Source organism: Phasianus colchicus, chromosome 3 (assembly GCF_987193195.1).
Source record: "Phasianus colchicus chromosome 3, bPhaCol1.hap1.1, whole genome shotgun sequence".
Lineage (NCBI taxonomy): Eukaryota > Metazoa > Chordata > Aves > Galliformes > Phasianidae > Phasianus > Phasianus colchicus.
The window spans coordinates 39,087,555-39,107,822 of record NC_143438.1 but is presented as its reverse complement, the minus strand read 5'-3'; the positions used below and the strand labels follow the sequence as shown (position 1 = coordinate 39,107,822).

General features: G+C 34.5%; 1 long non-coding RNA gene across 1 annotated transcript in view; it reads right to left on the bottom strand.

Moving 5' to 3' along the window:
- Positions 1 to 14,441: 14,441 nt before the first annotated feature.
- The window catches only part of LOC149918525 (uncharacterized), a 54,507-nt gene continuing 48,680 nt past the window's right edge, over positions 14,442 to 20,268 (bottom strand). Inside the window, exons 2-4 of the long non-coding RNA XR_016465545.1 lie at positions 19,239 to 19,296; positions 16,647 to 16,726; positions 14,442 to 14,578 (exon numbers count right to left, since the gene is read on the bottom strand). This is a non-coding gene — a long non-coding RNA (uncharacterized LOC149918525). The remainder of the gene's footprint in view (positions 14,579 to 16,646; positions 16,727 to 19,238; positions 19,297 to 20,268) is intronic.

The window sequence follows — 20,268 nt, the reverse complement described above, 5'->3', positions numbered from 1 at the left end:
TTCCACATGCATGGGGACTTTTCTGTCAGAAAATGAGAGGACTTAATCACACATACAAACAAATAAAGAAACAAAAAAAAAATCTCACCTACTGACAATATCTACTTAGAATTGAGAAATTAATGGTACAGGCTGCTGCAGGTGACTTTCTTTGACACAACAGTAATTTAAACTTTGAGACCATTATATTAGGAAACGTACAATGAAAATTAATTCTACAGGTATTCAAAAGTTTTTCAGATGTGCAATCTCGTTTTATTCCAATGAAGACTTCTTCAAAATGAGAAGAGTCTGGTCACTTCCAATGTAAAATGAAAATAAATTCTGAGATTTCATGGATGTAATGAAACATCACTCTTACATGTATGCAGTTTAATTTAAAATACTTTTTATATAGAGTTCTCTCTCTCTCTCTCTGTATACAAAATTTACTTTAACCAAGAAAACTCACAGTAATGCTACATCCCATTTATACTGAATTTCTGAGCACATAGAGCATAATAATTACATGTGAACAACAGAAAATTGTTTAAGTGTTGATAATGGGTAAGTTTTAGAGTTTTAAATAAACTCAGAAAAGAAAACAACATCTCAAAAACAACATCTCAAAAACATACTCATTATTTTCAAGCAAGAGCAAATCATTACCTACATATGAGAAATGGAAGACAGGATTTGAACTTATTTTGACTTTTGAATCTAACATAATTCAGAGATTTTCTTGAGGTTGCTGAGGAGATGTAGTAGATTTAAACTCCTACAATGTGTTTTTGAACTTGATTTATTTGGCTTTTTAACTATGTTGAACCTTCATTCTTATGACAATCCTAGTGGAGCAAGAAATCTTTTGCTTACTTTTTCATAATTTTCAAAAAAATCATGAACTTCTATGTTTCCCCTTAAAATACATGAAAGATTTTTAAAAGAGAATTTGATTTAAAAACAGTTGACACATTCTTTCTAACAGAAATTGAAGGACAAGACTTACTTAATCCTTTAAAATCACATGGTCATATATTTAAAAAAAAAAAAAAAAAAAAAAGTATTTTGCAAACAGAAGCTTCACTTCCTATAGTATTTAAGAACACTACTGCTAGCTTGATTTCTGCCATTACAGTTAGTTTCTTCCAGTCTACTGAGTAAATTAATCACTGTCTCTGAAAAATTATTTTTCAGTGTATATTCCAGGATATTTTCCAATATATACCTATATATGCTTCATGAGCCCCATTTAATGCAGTCTAGGTGACACAGCAATAACAAATGTTCCATGTATAATCCTTCTGAGACAGACCTCATTTGACTGCCCAAGTATAGCTCAGATATTTCCTGTGACAAATTCCACTGAAGTATCCATTTCTAAAACTTAGCACTGAAGTCAGTGTTTCTCAGAAAGTTCGTGTAAATACAAATTCTTGCTGACTTGTATTTATAAGAACAACTGAAGCACAGTGACAGTTAAATCAAATGTATTATGGAAAACAACTATAAGCAATTCCAAAGCCCTTAAGAATGACAGAGGAGAAACAACTAAGTTTGCCTGGTTGCAGAAAGTAAAACAAACAAACAAACAAATAAATAAATAAATGAAAGAAACAAAAACAAAAGCAGAAAAAAGAAACTTTTGTATCAAGATCTGTCAGATTCTCTAAATCACCAGTATTTCGGGCAGGTTTCTGTATGCTGCTATCCACTTTGCTTTGACACTGATGAATAAAACCTCAGATGTTCTCCACAAGACTCCCACTGGTGTTTCCTCAAAACTGTGTTCTCAGGCCACTGTACTCCTGATGAAAGCTTCTTTCAGTAATGCATCAGTGACAGATGGAGAGAGATAAAAATAAGATCTATAGCATAAAACAGAAAAATAAAATGACACAACTATGTATCCTTATCATTTTCCAGTTGAAACAAAGTTAAAACAATTGTAAATGATGAAATTTTACAAGTTAAGTTTAATTTATGTCACCCAGAATTTTCAAAATATCTTAAAAAGCAGTAAAATGAATCCCTCTTACCTGTTGTTGTTCTGACTTTAAAAAAAAAAGCTTTTGACATTTCTCCAAAGAATGGTTTTCTATTTTGTTTCTCTTTCAGATTGTCCAGAAATTATTTTTAGTTAGAGAATCAAGATCTTGATGAACACAATATCAGCATGTCTGCTTTTCTAATCTCCACTGCTTATCCATCAGTTTACTTGTATTTTCAGTTCAGTTTTTCCCATCTGTTCTCTGCTACTTTGTTGTGTGGTTTAGCCTTCGTAAGTTGACCTTGGTTGTTTTAAGAATAGTAACGTGGATAATCTAACCAAGTCTTCTTACATTCTCCTTCCTCTTCTTCCTCTCTGTCATTTACCCTTGGTGAGTTATATCAAACAGCATACAGTCAAGAGTATGAAAGCTGATTTAGGCCCTCCAGCCCATAAATGACCTCTATGACTCTACTACCCACATACAAGTTTTAATGACTTGTAACAGAAAGAGAAATAGAAAGAAAACTTCAAGCATAAAGGCTGAAATAATTTCTCTGTGGAATTCACGGGTTCTTATGCAGTACAGGGTTAAGAAAAAGGAATACATAAATAAACAACAAAATAAAAAAAGCCACAATAAAAAAATAATAGTCATGGTATACTCCACTTTTTCCTTTGGTAGTGAAAAGAGCAGCAATGAAATTGTTATACCAGTTTTCATTTTCCAAGTTACTTCCACTCAGTCATGGTCCCTTGCTTCAGGGCTCTTTTTTCTGTATGCACTTAATAAGACATCTGGAAACTGAAAGCAGTCTCACAGCCTACAAACAGTGCACCCAATGAGGAAAAATATATGTATTGCTCATTCATGAATGCAAGCATTGCTGCTGCCTCCAGTCCCTACTCAGTGCCAGTGCTCCAACCCAGCTCATAGCTACTCCTGGTGGGAACTATCACCTGCTCTGCCATAATTAGCAGCTTGAGCTAGAGGAACACACATTTAAAGGAAGCAATCCTGTAAAGCACTAAGTAGTACCTTCCAATTCTACTTTATGCAGTTTAACACAAAAGCCAGTGTGCTAGCTGCTAGCTCAATAGCTTGGAAGGTGTTTTGGGTTTATTGTGTTTAATGAATTTCTAGGTTTCCCAATACACAGACAATATTATAAAGAGATAATCAAGACACAGAGTTTGGAGCTCTGCCCAAATGTTACAAATGTAATTCTCTAGTTAATATCACCGTAAGAATTCAGATTTTAACATCCTGGTAAATCCTGACCTCATTTTCAGATCCCTTGAAGTCTCAAATACTTCTCAAGCTAAGTGACAACAGCTCCTACCCTGATTAAGGTTCAAAAATCCACCCTTCAAAGTACACTGTGGAAATTGTGTTGTTTCAGGAAGTACATCTTTTACCTGTAAATCACCAGCCCAGTGTAACAGAGCTGTGCATGAATGAGGGTTGTATCTGCCCTAGCAAATTTTGGATAGTGTGTGGGATGATGACCTCAGACGAGTGACCTCAGACATGTTTATGATTTGGAAATAAAGCCATCACAGCTGCTGCTAATTGGCTTCCTTCTCAGCAGTTTCACCACTGAAGCTGCAGACCTCAGAGCCACTTTGATTCTGAGATTAAATTGTTTTCTAATCCCTAGAAGTGCTCAACTGAGTTCTGGGAATAAACAGTTCAGTGAAGGTAATTTACACTGGTGCTGTCCGTGCTGTCCATTTTCTAGGGATAATTAAGGGCTTCATTTTCTAAGCCTGTCAGTCTGACTTCTTCCATCAGCACCTACATTCACTTGATCCTTGTATTTTACTTTGTTAAGAGGGAAGATGAAAAAGGAAAGAAAGGAGAAAAAATAAACCTTGTAGAGCAAAATCATCTTATTTACATCTGAAAAGTCACTGAACAGCAAACTATCGGTGACTTTACAAAAAATGTAAATTCCTGCTTCTGTTGCAATTCCTGAGGACATGAAGAAGCAATAGTAGAGTAAGACTTTACTTTAGCCTTTAAACATCTGGTAACTGAGATTTTCCAAAGCCAGTTTGGATGCAGTTTCTAAGTGAGTTATATGTGTTGAAAAATAGTCATGGCTGTTTCTTTTATTACCTGTATTTATGTAATTAAAATAGAAAAGACTCTTCTCTGAATGAAGTTATTCATCTCACTCTAATGGTATTTCTTCATGTTATGGAGGTGGTAAAAGAGAGGTATAATTAATCCACTGTCCCTATATCAAAATCAATAGACATTGAGCAATAAAATATAATCTGATTTTGCCATTACCTCAAATGAATTTTTTATCATCTGTTAGTAACTGAATCATAAATTATTTTTCAACAGCTTTTTAATGAGAGGAAAGATAATCAGTGTCTAAAATGAAGTGTTATAATATCCAATTTGAATAATCAGTCTGCTTTTTCTATTAAAAAATAAAAAATAAAAAAAAGGAGAGACCTTTTTTGTGCCACTTTGGTAATGCGCAACATTTTTTGACACCTCCAGGAATTATAAATAAGATAATGAGGTGAACTGCTCAGGAATGCACTCAAAGATACTACACCTCAAATTACACCTACATCTTCACAATGTCAGAAGGAGTCATTCTACCAATTGCAGTTCAGTCCCATATTAACATTAATCTGCAATCAGATATTCATCTCAGTGGTCAGTATTTGTAATGAGCTTCACACAAGTAATGAAGCTTTATCACAAAACAATGACCATAAATTTGCATAAAACAGAGAATTCTTGTCAAGCACAAATGCTGCCAGACCTTCTTAGTACCAAAACAACAGATTACATTAACTTAGTATCCCACTGTCAGTTCATTTTCTCTATTACAAGTTATGCCTGCAAGCATGTATTTTTACTACAGTATCTGAAACACTAAACATGCTGATATATAGCAAAATAATAACCTCACTATTAAAACCATTAATATAATCACAGAACTGTGTTATTTCTTTTTCTAGTCTTTCTAGGATCTTTCAATTAGCTTTCTATTTTTTAGAGGCAAAGAATTTTTAAATATGTTTCCTAATCTCATTTTTCTTGAGAGAAATCAACAGCTGCTAAATCACATCATAACCAGTATTTTTAATATGATATGGCATTCAGTGACAAGCAGAAATGAAACATTTTCAATCTGTTAAGCAGTGTATACTCCAAGTGTCTTAAATTCTGAACTCATCTGGGATAAAACAGCTTCATTCTACTCAATTCATTAAGGTCAGTTTTTTTCTGCCACAAGTAGAAAAATGCTATTTCAGTTAACTGAACAAATTCATATCAAATTTTCAGCCCACTTTTTCCATTTACATGACTGACTAATTATTGACTGATTATTGCTCTTTTGAATGCACAATCTCTTCACTAAGAAAATTGTCTACAAATACAGGGCTTAGAAATCCTATTTACAAACTTGAAAATCTTCAATAAAATGTGTACAAAATAATATTATTAGGTACAAAGGGCTTTTGCAAATGATTAAACTCCAAAACAAACAGTAATATTTGATAATTAATAATTATTTATTGCAAGTATTCAAACATCACGAGCATTATTCTTACTAACATACTTTTTTTTAATAATTCTTCACCCCTGCTCAGTATTTGTCATGTTTGATCCACTCCACATCCATACATATCTTTACTGCTTCTCAGATAGGTTGTGGTGCCAGAATTAGAGCTTGGTGGCTACAGATACTTTGGCCTGCTCTGAAACTAATAGTAAATGGTATTATCTAAATGCAACATTCATTCCAAATAAATGCAAGAGAAGAAAGAAAAGAAAAATGGTTCTATCAAACTTTTGAAAGAGACTCTTGTTCCTCTCATACCTCATGGTGACATCTAACATCTAAGCAAAGAGATAATTATTGCTAACACGAACTTGATGACCAATGCCAACAACTAATGCTTCAAAAAAGGCTAAATATCAGTTTTTCCTCAGGACCACTAATCACCTTGCATAGCTTTCCTCACTACTGAGAATGTCACTATGCATTTTGCGTAATACAGATAAATTAGATTTAATAAACAGCTCATTCTCCATTTCTAAAACAGCTTTTTAACTTCAAAGTGGATTTTTACTTTAAGTCATTAAAATGACATGTACTTTCCAGTGCTTTAAGTACCTTGTAAAATATTTTCCTATGTCTAGAGCAATACATCATCTTAGCTGATACATAACTTCCTGACATGAAAATGATATTATCAAAAGAATGCCTGCAACTTCTTGAACTATACATTTTGTTCATTTTCTGTAGATCAGGAAATCAACAAGGCATTATTTAAAATATTTTGGATTGACTTTCTCTCTGCATGTTTGTATACATTTCTATTTCCCATGTTCTTAAATATTGGGGCGTTAAGAAATTCCCTAAAGTGATACTCACTGCATCCAATGATGCAAAATAAAGCAATGATTCATTATGTTTCTTGACACTGTATATTAGTATAGGACTCCATTATTTATCAGATAATCAGGGGTCGTTGGTTTTTGTCCGCATAAAAATGAAGCTGGTAAATGAGCAAGCATTTCATATCTCCTTGGTTGCCCAAAGGGGCTATGGATGTCCCATGCCTGGAGGCACTCAAGGCCAGGCTGAATGGGCTCTGGGCAGCCTGGTCTAGTGGTTGGCAGCCGTGCACACAGCAGGGGGATTGAAACTAGATGATCATTGTGGTCCTTCTCAACCCAGGTTGTTGTATGATGCTATGATCAATTGAAAAGGACTCAGATGGATAGAACCCTCTGATATCTGCATATTTACTTCTTCCATTTAAATTTTTGAATACACATTTAAAAATAAACAAATAGCTCATTGGCAAAAATCAATATAATATTACAAACTAAAACAAGATTCTTTAGCTTTTTTTGGGTACAGCCATTGCATACGGGTTCATATTTATAATACTACTGTATTCCTGAAGGGATACTTGTTAAATTACTATACTGCAGCAGGTTTTTTCTAGTTGTCATAACTTAGCTTTTCCTTTTTAATAAACTAAAATAAAAAAATATATATGAAAAATACATAAAATATACATTATATACTATTAATTGATTCATCTTGTGATTCACGCTATGAAATTTTTGACAGGTCATTGAGAGATGCAGTAATAAACTTCCTGTAGAACCAATTTAGAGTAAGAAGAAACAAGCTGCCAAATGTACAATGCACATCATTTACATTTACTCTGCAGCCACAATCTCACTTTCATTTCTTTCCTGACACTTCAGGGTGCTAGCAGTGAGTAAAACTATGAGATACTTAGAGAAATTCATTTCCATGTGGCATTTGGATCAGAAATAATTCACTTTTTCTATTAAGAACTTCGTATGTTCAGGAACTCTACAAGGTTATATAAAGACAGATTCCAAACACTGATAAATCATGTGTGTTTCTCGTAATAAGCTGCTTGAGAACAGAGCAAGAATTCCCTGCATAGAATATAAATGTTTTTTGAATCAGCATCACTGAGGATGTTTAAAAGAAATATCAGTGACATGCGTCATAGTTCTGTTTTAGAATTTTATACCAAGGTGAAGATATACCACTAAAAATCTCTTCAAAATTCTTCACAAATCCTTGCTCTTCTTCCCATACTCCTTTATAAATAATAGTTTTCAGCTATATTTTGAAAATATGCCTTTGAAGGTGCATGGATAAGAAGATAATAACTGTAGTTTCACAACAATTAGCTGGTGAGTTGTTAATTTTCAATTGAAAATATGGAGGTAGTTTTCCCTCTTTGGTTTTTGGACAAGATATTGATAGTACTGACCAAACCAATGAGTCAGCTGGAGAACCATAAACTTTATAGTAACAATAAGCTTTTGACGTGTTTGAAACAACAGAAAGATGCCAAGGAGAGGATAAAAAGAGGGACCAAAGGACACAGAATTTAATTTTTAGATGCTAACAGATTAGTATCATGCACCGAAACTATCAGACTATCTGATTAAATAATGACTTTAAGTGGTTCAGCACAAAAAGGATTTACATTCTGTTAGGTCAGAAAGTATTTTCTCAAACACGGATCATTGAACCAGTGGATTATAATGGCTTCTTCAAAAGCCTCTTATGATCTATTTATGTAGCTTCAGAGTAATTACAGACAAGTTGTGCCAATATGGCTACTCTCTGCGCACATTATCTTCTAATGCAAGAAAACAGATGCAGTAGAAAGGAAATAAGTGTGATGTATTTAGAGTATTGTGTTTCCAAAATTGGATATTTTTTTTCTTATTTTTCATTATTGATGTTACTATGTGAACTCTACAAATTGACTATAAGCAGAAGGGGAAGTAAAGGGAAATAACACATCTCCAGTAAATTACATTCTTAAATTTAACATTTCCCACCCCACCCCCTTCACCCCCCAGCCCAAGATAAGCTTTACAAACAAAAGTTCAGACCTGAAATTTCCAAACCATTTCTCCAAGAGATTTTATTAAACTGAATAAAAACTCTGATGAGATTGATTTTCATGATCATTTTAATGAAAGAGCTAAAAGAAGTCTTACTTTTGTATTTTCATTTTGCAAAGTCAACTGGAATTTAAGGGTCATACTTTGTAATAGCTTGATGATCTACATAACTGGCTTGTTTGCCACCGGTGAACACACCACAGCCAGAGCTTTCATATTTTGATGCCATGGCACAAACCATAAATGTGTATACTCATCCTACCATGTACAGCAAAAAGATTAAGAGGATGCCAGTTGTGTTATATAGGAATGTATGGACAGAGAGTAAAGGGGCTGTAATAAAAGATATATTATTTTCTTCTTAAAAATCAAGCTTGTAGAAAATGAGAATTTGATAAGTAAATTAACATTTCTGCTCATACTTTTTTTTATCCTTTATATAGGATTATTACTAAAAATTTTATGCAAAAACAGTTCTCATATTTTCAGTACTTCTGCTGATTAACTACAAATGTAATGGTCTAGAGAAAGACATAAAAAGCTTAAATAAGCAAACGGCTTAGGAAAATATAAAATCAGACACTTGGTTAAATATTTAATATAAACTTCAAATCAATGATAGACCCACAAAAGCAAAAATAAATAAGGGTGATAATGCAGGCTACACTCAAAACATAGCTCATTACTTATTAGAAGACAGTCAAGAAGCAGGTTTGTTAACTTGCTGTCATTAGAGGACTGAAGTTAGACTATCTGTTTGAAGACTGATATTTGTACTTAAATTTTAAAATCATTGATTTTAAGTGATAATTTGCTAATCAATAGGAAATTTATTAAGGAACAAGGATTCAATTCCTAACAAGTGGTGAACAGAGAATAAATGGTGAAACATCAAATTTAGATAATGTAATGTTTGTTTTAATTTAAAATGTATCTTGTTTCAGTTTCTTTTATTGTCCATAGTTTTTCAGAAGTGCTCACATTTTATCACTTCTTTCAGCTATATACTGTACTCCTAAATCAGAAGTACTAAGAGCAAATGTGGGTATAAATAATTCTATGTTTCTCTCAGTTGATAATAATTTAGGAGGAATTTTGGTCATAATTCTTAATTTGATTTTCTTGTTTCCACTTTGTCAAGAATTAAGAAAGAAAATAAAGATCTCCCCAACATTTTTTGTTTTCTTCTACCTTCAGTTTCATTGCTGATTTGACCCACTTTCACTGGGATATAAGTTTAAAGGTCAGATTTGGTATATATTTCTCCATGCCTTTGAGGATGTCTCTTTTATAAGCCTTTTCTACTTTAAAAAGCCACTTGTCAAGACAGTGAACAAATTTGTCTATAAGGCAGAATGCATCAAAAACCTTCAGGATTTCTTTGGCATGGCTAAATATGAAATCCCTAAAAACTGAAATATTATGGGCAGAACTATATTGTTTCATCTGTTTATTCATAGAATCATAGAATAAGTTGGGTTGAAAAGGACCCCAGTGGTCATCTATTTTTTACCCCCTTGCTATGTGCAGGGTCACCGACCACCAGACCAGGCTGCCCAGAGCCACATCCAGCTTGGCTTTGAATGCCTGGATGGGGCATCCACAACCTCCTTGGGCAACCTGCTCCAGTGTGTCACCACCCTCTGTGTGAAAAACTTCCTCTTAATATCTAACCTAAACCTCCCCCATCTCAACCATTCCCTCTTTTCCTATCACTATTCACTCTCATAAATATCCATTCCTTCCTGTTTATATGCTCCTTTCAAGTACTGGAAGGCCACAATGAAGTCTCCCTGGAGCCTTCTATTCTCCAAGCTAATCAATCCCAGTTCCTTCAACCTTTTCTCATTAGGAGAGGTGCTCCAGCCCCCCAGTCATCTTAGCGGCCCTTCTCTGGATCCTCTGCAAGAGCTTTACATCCTTCTTGTACTGGAGGCCCCAGGTCTGGACACAGTACTCCAGATGGGTCCTCACAAAAGCCGAATACAGGGGGACAATCACCTCCTCCTCCCTGCTGACAACCCTTTTTATAATGCACCCAGAACACAGTTGGCCCTCTGGGCTGCAAGCACACACTAATAGCTCATGTCCAGCTTTTCGTCTACCAGGACCCCCAGGTCCTTCTCCGCAGGGCTGCTCTCAAGATCTTCCCCCAGTTTCACTAACTTTATTCATTAACTTTATTATTATATCCAACAAACAAACAAACAAAAAGGCTTTTTCCAATGACTACATGGTGCAGAAAGCTGCTGTTAACCAGACAGGCAGAACGTGCATGAAACAATAAGCCTGATGACATAAGTAGCTGAGTTCCTATGTCCCCGGTTGTGGTAGCCTGACATTAGGCAGATATCAGACAGCCACTCAGGCACTCTCTCATTCACCTTACTCAACACAGGGGAAGAAAAGAAGAAATAATGTTTGTGGGTCAAGATAAAGACAGGGAAGTTGTTCACCAATTACCACCACAAGGAAAACAAATTTGTCTTGGGGAAAAATAATTTCTTGCCAATTAATAGCAAAGGTATGATGGCAAGAAACAAAGATAAGAGCTGTAATACTTTCTCCTACTCTTTCCTTCTTCTCAGGTTCATCTTCACTTCCTCATCCCTGACTCCTCTACTTTCTCCCTCTGCAAAAATTTACAATTACCTCATAACTCTTCTCTGCTGCTGCTTCTTCCTCATACTTTTCCCCTGATTCAGCATGGGTCACTCCACTTCCCAAACTGACTCAGCATGGGTTCTATGCATACAGTTCAGTCCTCCAGGAATGTACTGTTCCATCTGGGGCCCCTTTTGAGCTGAGTTTCTGACAGAAATCCTGCTCCATCATGGACTCCACTCCACGGGCTACAGCTCCTGCCAGACCACTTGCACCAGCATGCTCTCTCCATGGGCTCCTTCAAGTCACAAGTACCTGCTACAGCAGGAGTCCTCCTTGGGCTGCAGGGGGAGAACCTGATGCATCATGCTCTTCTACACAGTCTGCTCCAACACCTGGAGCACCTCCTTCCCCTCCCTCTTCACTGACCTTGCTGATCACAGGATGCATTTCTCTCTCTTCTATCTCTCACAGATTCTGCACAGCACTTATTACTCTGTTTAAAATACATTTCCAAGGAGATATCACCAGCTTGACTGACGACCATAACTTTGGCCAGCTGTGGGTCAGTTTCAGAGCCAGCTGCACCTGCACCATCTCAAAGTCTCCACTACTAAAATATTGCCAAGTACATCAACCATCCTGATATGTGGCTTTTCTTGTTCTCACTTCCTATCTTATTAATGTTTAACATCAAGACAGTGCTTAAAGCTCTTCAATAGCTGTACTGATTTAATATCATTACCAGCTCATATTAATAGTCAATAGAATTGAGTTCAGATTCAATTTAATGAAATTTAATCATAGAATCACGGAATAGCTTGGGTTGGAAGTGAATTTTAAAGATCATCTAATTCCAACCCCTGCCTTGAATAAGTCTGCCACCTGCCAGATCAGGGCCCCGTCCAACCTGGCCTTGAGTGCCTCCAGTGATGGGACATCCACATCTTCTCTGGGCAGCCTGTGCTTAATCACTCTCTGAGTAAAAAATTTCCTATTGCTATCAGACCATGTAAAAAGTCAGACTCCTTCCTGCTTATAGCTGCCTTTAAGTACTGGAAGGCAGCAGTGAGGTCTCCTCCAAGCCTTCTCATCTCCAGATTGGACAAGACCAACTCACTCAACTTTTCTTCACAAGAGAGGTGTTCCAGCCCTCTGAACAACCTCATGACCCTCCTTTGGACCTGATCCCATTTTTCTTGTGCTGGGGTGCTCAGGCCTGGACACAGTACTCCAGATGGTGCTTCACAAGCGCAGAATACAAGGGGTCAATCACTTGCCTTATTCTGCTGAACACCCCTCTTTTGATGCAGCCTTTTGTCTTTCCAGGCTGCAAGAGCACACTGTTGGCTCATGTCCAGCTTTTCATCCACCAAGATCTCCAAGTCCTCTTCCCAGGACTACTCTCAATTTGTTCTTCTCCCAGTCTGTACACATATCTTGAATTCACCTAACCCAAGTGCAGTGCTTTGTTTTTCTCTGAGTTTGCATCCATGCACCAATTATAAGAATGTTTACACTAGGAAAATGGAGACATAGCAAATACGAAGAAACTTTGAAATGGATTGAGATTATTTCTCAACATTACATCCAAAAAGTTTTATTGTTAATATGATATGGATTTAGATCTAATAGCCTAAACTCACCATCTGGAAAATAATCTAGTTTGACTTCATTGCTGTTTCCATTTAAACTTTAGTTTAACATGCATCATTTCACAATGACAACATAATTTCTTGAAGGTTAACAAAACTCCAGTGCTCTCCAAAAATTTTCTATTGTGGAAAGACATAAAATTTGTGTAAATGTTGAGGATAGACTCCTATAGCACTTTAACACAATGAACTTTAGGAAATATTATCAAGAATGTGAACAAAGAAAACACTGAAACATAATGAGAACTGACAAAGTTAAAAAAAATTTGAATTAAAAAATCCAAAAAATTTCAAAAAGTTAGAACTCAGGAAAATTCAAAATTTCCCTACTGTAGCTCAGTGTCTTATGGTAGCAAAGTTAAATAGACTCCTGTGTTGTATAGCGTTCACTGGTTTGATGTGTGAAATCAGTGTTCAAAATCACATTTTGCTCAGCTTACTCAATTAAACTTCAAAAGCTCTCCCCGATATAACAATGAAAATATTTCTGCTGGATCTCATGGGCCTGATAGTAAACCAGTTATATTTCTTCTTCAACTAAAAATTACAATTTACAAAACAGTTGAAATTCCACACAATTCCCTTCATCGTTATAATAATTAGAATAATTTTTCATTACATGTGAGGAGAAAAAGTAAAAAAGTGATAAAACCTGTAATGCTACTGTTCAGTGAAATAAACTTTACTCTTCCAGTCTCTCTCCTTTGATTTGCAGACTGGCTTTTTCAGTTTTTTCTCCAGATTTTTTTTTTTCCAAGACCTCAATTTAAAAAATACCCAAACAATAATGGTGTCAGCAACCAGCATTCTTCCAAGCATGTTTTCCATTGAAAGTAGAGGTGTTGCTACAGTGAATGAGAGAAGTCTTTGGCTTTCAGGTTATTCACCTCATTATATTTCTTTGTACACTATGCACCTATGAGAAAAAACATTGTCATTAATTGGGATTTTCTCAATGTAAGTTGCCTTGGCACTGACTTTACTCCCAGTTATTCTCAATAGAATTGTACAAAACCAGAAAAAAATGCCGAGTTATTGTACCAGCCAAATAGACTGTTCAGATGAAACAGTATGTCTTGCATTATGAGCCACCCCTTTGATTGTGTTTGCCAATTTTCTAGATTGTTTTCTGAGTTACTCATTTTCTGATATAAGATATATACCAGAGGTCTTCTCAAATATAATCTAGTTTTCATTGTGTTCCGGTAGCCAGATCACCAAAATAAAAATAAAAACATATATACATGCAAATGTATAATGCTTGGTTTCATTTTTCCCTGCCTCTGATGCAAACCTTCTTGAATGAGATAATGCAAAGGTAGGCTTTTCTTTGAGGTTCCCTCAAACTGCTAACCACCAAAATTTCTTACTAAGTTTCTTCACATAGATCAAGATGGCTAAAAAATGTACCCTTGAATTCTACTTACATTAAAATATGGATCAAAATCATGAAACAAAATGTTACAAATATTTGTATATTTGTATATATATACAAATATATTTGTATATTTGTATATTTGTATATATAACCTTATGAAGGAGTAAATGAAACCTCCTAGATCTTACTTAAAAATGCAAAGATAAAATGGTATTTATAATTTTATATTTTATTATCTCTCTTTGTGGGAAATTTCAGAATTTACTAATTGTTTACTTGGCTCTGTTCAGATCTATATAAAGAGTTATAAAATATGCAGACAATTCACTATAACATAGGTTTTATCATTTTCTTTAATGAGAAAGATACCTCAAAAGTATTAGATCCTGTCAAAGTGTTAGAACTCCATATTTATAGTCTGCCTGATGAACACCTATTTTAGACAATTCTTTTCTTCCTCAGTCTTCCAGACACTGCAGCATTCATAGTCAAAGTATGATGAGGAAGAAATTCTGTTAAAACTGTGAAAAAAAGAAAAAGAAAAAAAAAAAAAAAGTCCAATATTGAGTATTCAGAGCAGATAGCAAGCAACAGAATATACCAAAAAGAAAACCATGAAATCCCAGCTGAGTTGTCAAACTCTTCGAAAAGAGATGTGTATACATGGTTGATTTATCATGAGAACCCCCTATCTCTGAAAATATTGTATACTTACAGAATATACCACAAAACATTATGAGACATTTTCATTCTCTAAACCACATTTTGTTGCTTGTTCAGGATGAGGCAAGGCCTGCATGAAACCAAAAAAATTGAAAAACAAAGCAAAATGAAAAGCAAGATAAGTACTATATAAACTAGGGATGCATGTGGAGAAAACTGAACCAAGACTGCCTTCTATTGAAAATAATCCACATGAAACATTTTATCTATAGAAAAAAAAATTGTATTTTGATGATGAACTAAGTATCCTTCTCAGAAATTCAATAAACATTTGATCTTCCAGCCATCCAGCAGGAAAAGAACTTCCTTCTGTTTTCATAAACTGAGGAAAAAAATGTTAGATCATAAACCAGTGATGTTAACAGGGAACAGGGTGAGAAAAAAATATTGTTGCATGAAGCAGAATTCCATAGGTAGTCTTTATTTTTTAATTTATATCACAAATTAAAGAAAAATAAATGGAGAAATACATTAAAATCCTTGAATTGTGCTTATCATCATAATTTCTTATATATCATCATAGAACTGTATGTTTACACACATAATGTATCTATTTGCATACATAAAATTTCTGTGATGTTAATTAAGATCTCATAACATTCAGTATAAAATAAGACTGTGTGTGTGTTTTTCACAACACTGCAGAACTTCAGGAGAGTCTATAGAAAAGCAATAGATGACAACACACTTCCTGAACATAAAATCATTCGTTCAGTTCCTTTTTTCAGCCCAGACTTCTCAAACATTTGCTGAAGAGACAAGAATTTTGACGATAAGAGAAAGACCCTCAATGCAAGTCCCCCAGTAAGTTGTATGCCACATGCCACATACAGCATAAAATTTTTATGCAACTGTTCTCCAAGTTTACCCTCCAAAGATCAAGAAGCCAACCTAATGGTAGGCTAATTGCCATTCCCAGTCTGAGAAAGGAGTCCCAGGATTTGGTCTGCTGAGGCAGCCCAGAGACAGAAGATATCTCTTAACTGCATCATGGGCACCAATCACCAAGTGATCATAGTTGGGTTTTGCTGCATTAAGACAAAAATGGAATGAGAGAATCAATTTCCACTTGGGGAAATTTCCAAATGAAACATGAAATTATTCTTATATTGATTCTCAAACATGAAAGATTTATCTAGCATTTCACTGTCTATGAATTTTCATACAAAAATTCTTGGAATAATTGTTATATTCCTGTCACTAATGATGATATAAGAGGTGTTCACTTATTCTTACACTTTAAAATGTAAGATAAATAAAATCATATATCATTTGTAGACTGCTGTTAAAAATTAAATGAAAATAGGTACTGAAAATAGGTCAAGTTATTCAAAGGACAGATATCAGAAAGTATCAGCAATTTTTTTTCTTTTTACTGCCTGTGCTCAAATCTAAGAATATCTGCTTTCCAGCTCAAAAATCTAGTCTACAAAATAATTTAAATGATGGATAAATATTTACTTAAAGAAAAGAAAAATACTCCTACGCACAGAAATAGTCAAGTTCAGTTGAACAGTGAAATGTTCAAGTGAAATTAAAGTTTGAAGACATTTGTCTATATTTCTCTCTGAGAGAACATGTAGCCTAACCTGCCAAAATTAAAGGTTTGTCAGATGTTAGTTCACTTGCTGTAATACAAGAAAAGGTCAGAAAGCAAACTGAAAAAAAGAGTCTAGACAGCTTTAACCTCAAGGCTCTACTTTATTCCAAGAGACAGGGTTATCAGTCATATTATTTCCTATAAAAATACAAAGAACCAATATACAAAAAAAAATCACAAGAGCTAACATTTAAGGATGTGACAAGAGGCTACTATTCTGATTTTATGAGTAGCTTTTAAATCATCTGAAACAGAATAGCACCCACCTTAATTGAAGATTCAGATGATAGCCTCAGCTTCTATAATAGCCTTGTGATCACATGATTTATGATAAATTTCAGAATTACTGAAACGAATAAGGATAGTATAGGATAACACAATCAGCATACCCACAAAATGTCTTTATTTATTAAAAAAAAAAAATCAGACAAAATCAAATATTTTAACTATTATAATTTATCCACATACAATTTGTTGGATTCAGTTAAGCAATGTTTTACCTATATTCAAGATACTTCTATAAAGTTAAACAGATGTTTTCCACAAAAAAATAATAAAGACTACTAGCTATGTTTGAAATAAGTAAGTCCTCTTCACAGAAGTATGAGTACATGATATTGCTAGTAACACTATTATTCCTTGTAGTGAAAATTTCAAATAAAATTTAGATTAATAGAAAACTTTAAAAAGAATAAATAAAAAACTTTGTTGAGCAAGCCTAAAAGAATAGAGCATTCACTGTTACAAAACATTGTGATAAAAAACATTTGACCAATTTCATGCTCATTCAGCCTAGACAATTTCAAACACGCTCAGAAATTAAAGGAAACTCCACCGCAGAGGCAGTTGTGCACATATGCCTTTACTAATAGTTGAAGTAAAAGACAAGTTCAGAGAGCCATAACTGAAAGATCTATGTCAATAAGTATTGGATGAAGAAAAAGCAGACATGCACACAACAAAATTATTGAGTAATAGCCTTCCTGCAAACAATACCCTCTTTTCACCCAAACATCACTGGCAGAAAACTGTATTTCACTGAAATTTTGATTAGTTTGATGAGTGCGAGCACTATGATTCTATAATTGATCATGAAGTTATTTCATCTTTGACATAAAAAGTTTGAGAGCCTTGGATAGGCAAAACTTGGTATTGTCCAGTAATTTTATTTTTAGGGAGAAAAATGAGTAAGCAAAAAATTATTATGAGTAATAATGAAGTCTCCCAATATCTGTATGTATTCAAGGGACACAAATTCTCACCTTTCAAAACTCAACAGTGATGGAAATAGTGTCCTCTAGACACTGCAATACTACATGGAAAATGAACTAACCAACCACATAAACAAGAACAAAAAAATTCAACTTTCTCATTTTTCACTAGGTAAATCTGCAATTATTTCTAAATAAGTTCAATATATACGAGACAAGGGTAAATACACTTCCCTTCTGTAAGAGAAGTGTATTTACCCTTGTCTCGTATATATTGAATTTATTTCTAATGTAGAAAGTGAACATGAAGAGCACCAGAAACATCATATTTTCTTGAGATTCCCACTGATACCCTCTTTATAATTAAATCCATACCATCTTTTTCATCCATTCCATATATATATAATTGAAATATCCAGTAGAATTAAAATATTTGACTCCTAGAGCATCTTCTTTTAATATTCACAAAGAAACAAGTTTACTTTTTGACCTGTATCCTAAAATATGTGGCTTTTATTTATCTTCAATCTTGTATTTTCCTCTGGAAAACTGTTCCAGAATTGTAACTCAATTCTGCTCTTTACAATATCATCTCTCTGATACTATTTAACTTATTTGTCCTCCCTCATATCATGGTCCAGTAGCAAATAAAACAGGCCAGGAAGATAATACATGACTTGTTCATGATGCCACAAAAGACGCTAAGCAATGTGAATTGAATCAAGGTTTTCTCACACCATCTCCCAATCTCTTAAACACATTATTTTGTTGAATAATTTAAGTCCACTTTCATACCTTGCAGATACTCTTGAGGTAAAGTAACCACTTTTTCATGCCATGTTAAAATGAAGAAAAAACTTCTTGAAGGACAAGAATCATTGACTCATAAAGCTTTCATATGATTTACATTTCTTGTTAGTATTTTGAATTAACAGTTGTGAAACCACTCAGAGCAAACACTTCAAGAAATGGCAAAACATTCATTTACGCAGTTTCAGATTTTAGTAATTTCACACTTTCCATAAATGTTCTCTTCTATGCAATTCAGTGCTTTTTAGTTGGTAACAAAGATCTCTTTCCATACCACCTGACACTAGCTTTCAGACAATTAAATAATTTTTTTACGAATATACTACATAAAAATCAGTAATTCAATGGGAAAGAAATGCTGAGACCTAACCAAACCTTTTGAGACAGAGTATGGCCTACAGGGAGGGGAGTTTCTGCAGTACAAATTTTAAAAGCAATACAGGATGAGCCAGCTATAAATCTTGCTCTAGCTCTGAGGAAGCACGTTCTGCAGCAGAAGGCTGTCTTTGGGTAGATTAATGCAATGTATATTCTGCTCTACAGCTGCTAGTTCCCTTGGGGAAGCCAACATTATCTGTAACACCAACATGAGTCCCCACTTGCACAGTAGCTCCTTCACAAGGCTGCCAGCCCCACAGCGATCTTGCAAAGGAACCAGCCACAACCCACTCTCATGTGTCTACTGGAACTAAGAATAGAAGCAGAAAAAAGACAGTCAGAGAATATCTTGAAATTCATTCTTCCTTACTTGGTCTCTCATAGAATTAATGTCTATATAATAGAATTTAAAGTCCTCATTTTCTATGTAACTGAGAACAGGCAACAAAAAAAGCTTACCATCAAGTTTTCTTGTCATGACTAGAGATTAATGTATCAGTTTCCCACTGTCCAGGATCTGCAAAAGTATTTTTAATTGTGCATCAAAATTTAAGGGTTAAACATACAGTACAATACAGTAATTATATTAATGTGATCATACCAATTAATGACAGTGCATGAGTAAGTCAAAGAGATAAACATAATTGCAGGCTCCATATTTATGGATATGCACTCAAGTTCATGTTTTTACTGTATTCCCCTTAATAACTGTTTCTTTTCTTTCCTTTTTAAATAGAAAAAAAAATGTGTGAAAAAAATAAGGCTGTCTTTCCTGTATCTAATATGGCTTACTGTTGCTTTGCATATGTTCTTTCTGTTATTTCAAGATACAGTTGGCAGAGTAGCATACCTCAACACTGTTTTTATCACAGTGTGAAAAACACCAGATGTACAAAATTAAAGTTCAAGTTAATCAAAATATTGCTTGACAAAGCAAATAATTGAATTGCACTTTCAGTGCACTGTGGTAGACAATAATTAACATGCAGCATCTACAACATATTTGAATACAACTTCCAATTTCCGTTTTAACATCATAGAACGCTGTCTACACATTTTTTAATGGCACCCCTGATAATAATATATTCTGTTTTTAATCATATTCCACGTTGCAGGAAATGAAGCTTGCAATTTTCCCAGGTGCTTACCAAATTACTACTGCAAGCTAATTCTCATCCCCCAAGTTAAGAGTTTCAACACAGTGCCCATTAACAGCCTGCTTATGTTCTTCCTGTACAACAGAAGGTAAGTTAATATGTGCTTCAATTATATCCAGTTTGTGCATTTATAGCACCCTGTGGGCAGCACTAAGAAGGCTGTAAATGTACTTATACTGCTTCCTTAATGCTCTACTGTATTACAGGAGAGAGAGGACTAAAAATACCATATTATTTTATCAAGAGAATCAATAAGGAACTCCACTGTATCGATTCAAGAAGGCAGCTAAGGTATGGCACTCTCTTGCTACAAGAAGAGATTGTACAAATTT